The sequence below is a fragment of the Sceloporus occidentalis genome, unplaced genomic scaffold, assembly GCF_023333645.1.
Source record: "Sceloporus occidentalis isolate IW3139 unplaced genomic scaffold, rSceOcc1.0.p SCAF_474, whole genome shotgun sequence".
Taxonomy (NCBI): Eukaryota; Metazoa; Chordata; class Lepidosauria; order Squamata; family Phrynosomatidae; genus Sceloporus; species Sceloporus occidentalis.
In genome coordinates, this window is record NW_028317454.1 from 149,960 (window position 1) to 157,500 (window position 7,541).

At 54.0% G+C, this 7,541-nt stretch overlaps 1 pseudogene; it reads left to right on the forward strand.

Annotated features, from left to right (window-relative positions):
• Positions 1-3,902: 3,902 nt before the first annotated feature.
• On the forward strand, positions 3,903-4,515 carry LOC149271683 (18S ribosomal RNA; annotated as a pseudogene; the record flags this gene model as incomplete).
• Between the last annotated feature and the right edge of the window lie 3,026 nt (positions 4,516-7,541).

Genomic DNA, 7,541 nt, shown 5'->3' on the forward strand with positions numbered 1-7,541 from the left:
AGTAAAGCATCATAAACAATATGCATTATATATTGAATCTTTTTTTAAAATGTGTATTGATCCAAACTCCCTAGGATCCATTAGACTCTTCCTAATAAAAGCGTCATGCAATATGATTTTCCACAATCAATAGTCTTTCTAGGTCAATTTATGCAACATTAGGCTCTGCAGGAAAACATTCTTAAGAGCACTTTCTAATTGGTGCTACTATTTTGTAACACATCATAAAACAGGTTTTGTGCTGTGATAGAGAGATAATAATTACAGCCTCAGTCACAGGAAGTTTATCTCATGAACCCAATAAACTAATATACAAAATTGTTTAGAGCTAGTAAACAATGAAGCAAGAATTATTTACATTAACCTCTTAATAACCAATGTTAGTTTACACTACAGGAGTAGAACAAGTTTTGTGTTTTTATTTTTTCGTTCTTTAACCCTAATTTCCATTTTGTCATTTAGTGTACCCACATAAATTCTCGTTTTTTTTTCTTTTTTCCCAAGACAATAAGGGCTTTTGTTAAAATCCAATATATATGTAACAGTTTTATTTAGCAATCAATAATTTAATAATTTTGCTTAGTATTTCTTCCACATCCGCAGCTAAAAAGAAACCCTAACAACAATGCTATAGACTTAAGGCACATGACCAATGGGACTCACCAACAGGTGCAACAATAGATCCAACCAAAAACGGCTATATAAATTCTGGAATCCCCTTGCCCACTTTCTTGGCTAATAAACAAAATTCAAGAAGGGCTTCTTGTGAAAATCTTTATTTGTAGAAATCACACCGCAGCTTCTTATACCTTGCAAAATAATTTGCACAAACAAAGTAATCTTAAGTAGCCCTTCATTCATATAACTTTTTCTTAGCCAAGTCAGTGTGCACAGTGTGTTTTAGGTTCGGAAAGGCCAATACACGCTCTACATGCACACTACACTGTTTATATCTAATATTTTTAACCCCTTCAATCCCGGAGCAATTTTGTAATTTTTGCGCTATGTCGGTTCAGCGATGATTCTCTTTTACTGTGAATAGTGTACCCATATAAACTATATATTGTTTTTTCAATGAGAGATAGAGCTTTCTTTTGATACCATAGTTGGATGATTAGCTGAAAATTTAGAATTAGAAATTTAGTAAAAACTAGCAAAAATTAGAAAAAAACATCTGTTTTTTTCATTTTCCCTCTGAATCCTCACAAAATTAGGTAAAGAGACAGAAAATTCCATCCAGATTTATTCATTTAGGTGTCCTGTAGATGTCGATGTGCCCAAAGTGCCCATTCCCGGCCGCACAAGTTGCTCGCGGCCGGCTGCTGGCCGGCCAAGTTGCTTTAAGCAGGCATTACAGCAGATAAACTGTGTCTATATCTATATATATCTATATATATATATATATATATCTGTATGGGACTCTCGCTAGATCCCTATGTCTGGGTAGGGTATAGGGATAAAGGCTGCTGCAGAACCTCTTTATAGAGCCGCACAAGTTGCTCGCAGCCGGCCGGCGTTTTTGCTCTAAGTCCCCGTTTTTGGCAGGCCAAGTTGCTTGAAAAACCCTGGAAGTCAATGAGGTCGGATTTGACAGCCGCATCCAACCCTCGCTCCATCGACAGCCGAGGGTCCTGCCCAGAGCTCCCCGGACCTCTGGACGCCCAGCCCAGATGCCGCACCGGCGGTCCAACCCCCCCCAGGTCTCGGGCCGGCTCCCGGGAACCCTACCGCCCGGTATACGGCCAAGGGTACCGCCCGGTATACGGCCAAGGGTACCGCCCGGTATACGGCCAAGGGTACCGCCCGGTAGACGGCCGAGGTTCCCGTCCGGAGCTCCCCGGACCTCGGGACGCCCAGCCCGGGTGCCGCACCGGCGGTCCAACCCGCCCAGGTCCCGGGCTGGCTCCTGGGAATCCCTACCGCCAGGTAGACGGCCGAGGGTCCCGCCCGGAGCTCCCCAGACCTCGGGACACCCAGCCCGGGTGCCGCACCGGCGGTCCAACCCGCCCAGGTCCCGGGCTGGCTCCCGGGAACCTGCCGCCCGGTAGACGGCCGAGGGTCCCGCCCGGAGCTCCCCGGACCTCGGGACGCCCAGCCCGGGTGCCGCACTGGCGGTCCAACCCGCCCAGGTCCCGGGCCGGCTCCTGGGAACCTGCCGCAGGGTAGACGGCCGAGGGTTCCGCCCGGAGCTCCCCGGACCTCGGGACGCCCAGCCCGGGTGCCGCACCGGCGGTCCAACCCGCCCAGGTCCCGGGCCGGCTCCCGGGAACCCTACCGCCCGGTAGACAGCCGAGGGTCCTGCCCGGAGCTCCCCGGACCTCGGGACGCTCAGCCCGGGTGCCGCACCGGCGGTCCAACCCGCCCAGGTCCCGGGCCGGCTCCCGGGAACCCTACCGCCCGGTAGACGGCCGAGGGTTCCGCCCGGAGCTCCCCGGACCTTGGGCCGCCCGCCCGTGTGCCGCACCGGCGGGCCGTCCCTGTTTTTGGCAGGCCATGTTGCTTGAAAAACCCTGGAAGTCAATGAGGTCGGATTTGCTGGCTGCATCCGACCCTCGCTCCTTCGATCTCGGCCTGCCGGGCCGGGTTTTCCCGGCGGTGTTTCGGAACTCAGCCCCGGTTCGCCAGGGTCGTCAGGCACCCTCCGCCGGATATATAGGTGAATGGTTGGCGTCGACCATCACGACCAGGATAATGACCGATCTGGTGCCCCGTGCCGGGGAATGCAACCCTCGCTCAGGCGGTCCCCCTGGTGCAGGCGAGTGGCCCACCTCCCCGTGCTCTCCCGACACGGCCCCTGGGTCCCCCGGGACCCCCGCGGCCCAGCCTGCGGCCCAGCCCGCAGCCCCGAGGCCTCTCCCCGGGCTTGGGGGAGAGCTGCCCCAGGTACCGGACACCCTCCAGGCGACTGAGTTTGCTCGGCCCCGGACTCCCAGCGGCCCGAAGCTGCGGTTGTTGGGCGACCCTGGAAGTCAGTGATGTCTGATTTGCTGGCCGCATCCGACCCTCGCTCCGTTGATCTTGGCCTGCTGGACCGGTGTCGCGGAGCTCCGCCACAGTTTGCCAGGGTCGTCAGGCACCCTACGCCGGATTTATAGGTGAGCGGTCGGTGTCGACCACCACGACCAGGACAATGATCGATCTGGTGCCCCACGCCGGGCCGGGGAAGGTAACCCTTGCTCAGGCGGTGCCCGGCGGGCCCCCTGGTGCAATGAGTCAATGAGGTCGGATTTGCCTGCCGCATCCGACCCTCGCTCCGTTGATCTCGGCCTTCTGGACTGGGTTTTCCTGGTGGTGTTGCGGAACTCCGCCACGGTTCGCCAGGGTTGTCAGGCACCCTATAACGGATTTATAGGTGAGTGGTCGGCGTCGACCACCACAACCAGGACAATGACCGATCTGGTGCCCCGCGCCGGGCCGGGGAAGGTAACCCTTGCTCAGGCGGTGCCCGGCGGGCCCCCTGGTGCAGGCGAGCGGCCCACCTCCCCGCGCTCTCCTAGCATGGCCCCTGGGCCCCCGAGGCCTCTCCCCGGGCTTGGGGGAGAGCCGCCCCGGGTGCCGGACCCCCCTCCAGGCGACTGAGTTTGCTCTGCCCCGGACTCCCAGCGGCCTGAAGCCGCGGTAGGTGGCCCACCCGCGGGCGCCCCCCACGGGTTCCCACCACCGTGGAGCACGGAGTGGCTTTTCTCCCAGCCCTGACAAAGGTGGGGGAAGAGCGCGTGCGCTCTCCCTCCGTGCCCCTGGGCCCGCTGGTCTCATCCGAAGGCTGCACCCCGGCGTCCGCTGCCCCCCGCCCCGCGCCTGTCCTGGGCTGGCTGGGGAAGGGAGCGCGGTCCGCCGGGGTTGGTGCCTGCCCACCCACCCCCTGCTGCCGTGGGGGTGGCTCCGTGCATGATGGGAGCAACCTGGTTGATCCTGCCAGTAGCATATGCTTGTCTCAAAGATTAAGCTATGCACGTGTAAGTACACACGGCCGGTACAGTGAAACTGCGAATGGCTCATTAAATCAGTTATGGTTCCTTTGATCGCTCCATCTGTTACTTGGATAACTGTGGTAATTCTAGAGCTAATACATGCCGACGAGCGCTGACCCCCAGGGATGCGTGCATTTATCAGACCAAAACCAATCCGGTGGGCTCGCCCCCGCCGGCCGCTTTGGTGACTCTAGATAACCTCGGGCCGATCGCACGTCCCCGTGACGGCGACGATACATTCGGATGTCTGCCCTATCAACTTTCGATGGTGCTTTCTGTGCCTACCATGGTGACCACGGGTAACGGGGAATCAGGGTTCGATTCCGGAGAGGGAGCCTGAGAAACGGCTACCACATCCAAGGAAGGCAGCAGGCGCGCAAATTACCCACTCCTGGCTCGGGGAGGTAGTGATGAAAAATAACGATACAGGACTCTTTCGAGGTCGTGTAATTGGAATGAGTACACTTTAAATCCTTTAACGAGGATCTATTGGAGGGCAAGTCTGGTGCCAGCAGCCGCGGTAATTCCAGCTCCAATTACGGCTGGGCGTCGGCTGCTCAGTGTGGAGTTGGGAGGCGAGGAGAGTGGAGGTGTTTTTGTGCTGGTGGAACTTTTTGTTTGGAGCAGTACTTTATTTCGTTTTCGGTGCTGGACTTTTACTACCCCGGGGAAGGTAACTGCCTCCCCGGGGTCTCATCATGGCCTCCACCCTCATTGAGGAGTGGAGGGGCCGCATCTCCGTTATAACGGAGAAATTATGCTACATGGAGGACGGTATCCTACTCCCATCACGGGAGGCTGCAGGAGCTGTATGCGGGGATGTACGTCGGAACATGGCGGCGCTCGAGGCGTACGCTACGGCCTTGAGCGCCAAAATAGCTATGTACAAGAAGGGAGTCGGTCTGCCCCACCATCTGAGGGTCGACCCAACTTCCCTCCTGTTGTTGGGGGCCCTCCACCTACGGGCCCTCGCCCTCAGGGACGCCGGGGCCAGGGCCTTGGAGACCGCCAAGGAGAGAATCGATACGACCCCTGAAGATGAGGAGGCGGTGGAACAGGGCCCTTCCTATGCCCAAAAGGCTAAGGTGGGGCTCCCAGTACCTGCGGAGTCGGACGGGGGACCCCTTCGGCAGGCCCTGGCCAACCTCCAGCAGGAGTTGTGTTCCCTGGGGGAGGAGAAGGAGGACGTTGCCGGACAATTGAAAGAGCTCCGGCAACAGAGCAATAGGTTGGGGAGTCGTCATCGCGGCCCCATACGGGAGCAGATCGTCTCCCTGAAGGAGAAGGAAGTGGAAATAGTGAGACGTACAGCCCAGATCCATGACCGCGTGCGGTTCCTGCAGGCGAAGCTGCGGGAGCAGGAGGTGGAGGAGTCGGAGGTGGATGAAATGATGAAGAGCTATTCTGCTGCCACTTCCTCCCGGATTAACCGGGACAAGAGCGTAGTTTTCTGGTGCGGGAAGGAGGGGAAGCAATTCCCTCTCCCCGACGGTTTCCCAGTGGCCCGTGACCAAATTCAAATCCTGGGAGTTAAGTTCGGACCGGGAGACTACTCGTTGGTCAACTGGACCGAACGGTTAGCAGTGGCCTGCAGCAAGGTAGACGAGTGTTGCCGGTGGAAACTGACCTACAGAGAAAGGGTTCACCTGATTAAAACCTACGTATTGCCCCTGTTTACGTACGTCAGTCACACCTGTCTTTTGCCATGTAGCCTTCACTCGCGGGTGTTCGGTTTGTTCTTTCGCATGTTGTGGGGGAACAGGCTCAACCTCATTAAGCGGGAAGTGACGTACCTAGCCCGGCGACACGGTGGGTTGGCCATGGTTAACCCAGTTGTTGTCCTGACTACTAACTTTCTGAAAAGGAATTTCGGGCCTCTCGGAAGAGATGACCCCCAGACACCGGGCTGGGTGCACAGTTTCAGGAAATGGGGAGACCCCTTTTTACAGGACTGGTTTATGGGCGGGAGAGTGAAAAGCATGCGTGTTCGGCACGGCTCCTATCTCCCGACTTCGGTAGCCCAGGGAGTGAGGTTGTTACGCCGGTGGAATGTGACGGTTGAGGAGGTCAGGGATACACCCAAGCGAGTCCTTGACTCTAGGGTGCTGGCCACTCACTTTAGCGTTTCGCTGGCCTTGAAAGACTGCGCGCCACGGACTCTCGCTTCGGGATTACAAAATCTAAATTCCGAACGACTGCCCGAGAAATATCAGGACGTGGCGTTTCTCAGTTTTCACGGTAGACTATATGTAAGAGGGAATCTTAAGTACCGGAACATAGCGGATCGCGGTTGTCCCCGGGTGGAATGTTTCGGGAAAGTTGAGTCCATGGACCACTTTCTGCTTGAGTGCCCCTTTAATGTGGACGTTTACCGGGAGGTGTCAGTCGCCTTAGGTATCCCATTCCTCTCTCGCATGTCGTACGCGGAGTGGGTCTACGGGACGACCAACAGCAGGGGACAGAGGTTTAATCTGAGCACTGTTTTTCTAGTTAGCGCAGTTATTAGATATTTCACGTGGCACGCTAGATGTCAGGTTTCCATCCGACAAAAGGTCCTTTCCTGTCAGGTGGTGGTGAATGATATCTTCACAGCGGTGGTGGCAATCGCGACAAAAGAGAGGGCTTCCATGGAAAACCAGCATTGGCAACGGCTGTGGAAAAACCTCAAGGTCCACCCGCCTTGAGGCCATGGTCTCTGTACAAGAGCCCAGCATGTTAGTAGTTATCACATACTGTCCCCCATTGTTTTAGGCATGTCATTGCCCTTTTTAGCGTTATGTCATGCAACTAACAGTTAACTGTTTTGTCGTTGAAAGGTGTACATACTTTTTCAAGGAAGGCTGCTACGTGTTTTAGATGAGTACCTGGAGTACCGTACGTTGCCACCGTCATGGTTTGATATTTTAGAAGTTTTGTTTTATTGGGTTTTTGTTTCTTTATGTATCTTACTTTTCCGTTTTCTTTTTACTTTTAGTTGTGTCCCCAACCGCCACGTCCGTGCAGATTCCGTCCCGGATCACCAACGCACATGGACCGGAATCAAATGGGGCGTGGGGATGAGGGGTGTTTTATGTGATATTTTTAGGGTATATTGTTTTGTTTTAATGTTAGCGGGAGGGTATGTGTTATGGGTGGGAAGGCACAAGAAGGTGTATGGCTGTTTTTAATTACTATTTATTGTGGGTGGGTTTGTGTGTGGGTGAGGGGTGGGTGATGGGAGGGGTAGGGTTTTTTTTTTTTGTTTTTTTTTTTAAAATGGGTGATGGTGGGTGAAGGGGAGGGTGGTTTTTTTTTCAAAATGGGTGATGGTGGGTGAAGGGGAGGGTTGGTTTTTGTAAAATGGGTGATGGTGGGTGATGGGGAGGGTTGGTTTATAAAAAAAAAAAAAAAAAAAAAAAAATGTTTTTGCATATTTTGTTATTATCATTATTGTTATCATTGTTATATTTGTTGTTATTGTTATTATTGTTATATTTTGATTATTTTTTTGGTGGCTGTTTTAAAAAACAAATAAAATATCTCCAGCTCCAATAGCGTATATTAAAGTTGCTGCAGTTAAAAAGCTCGTAG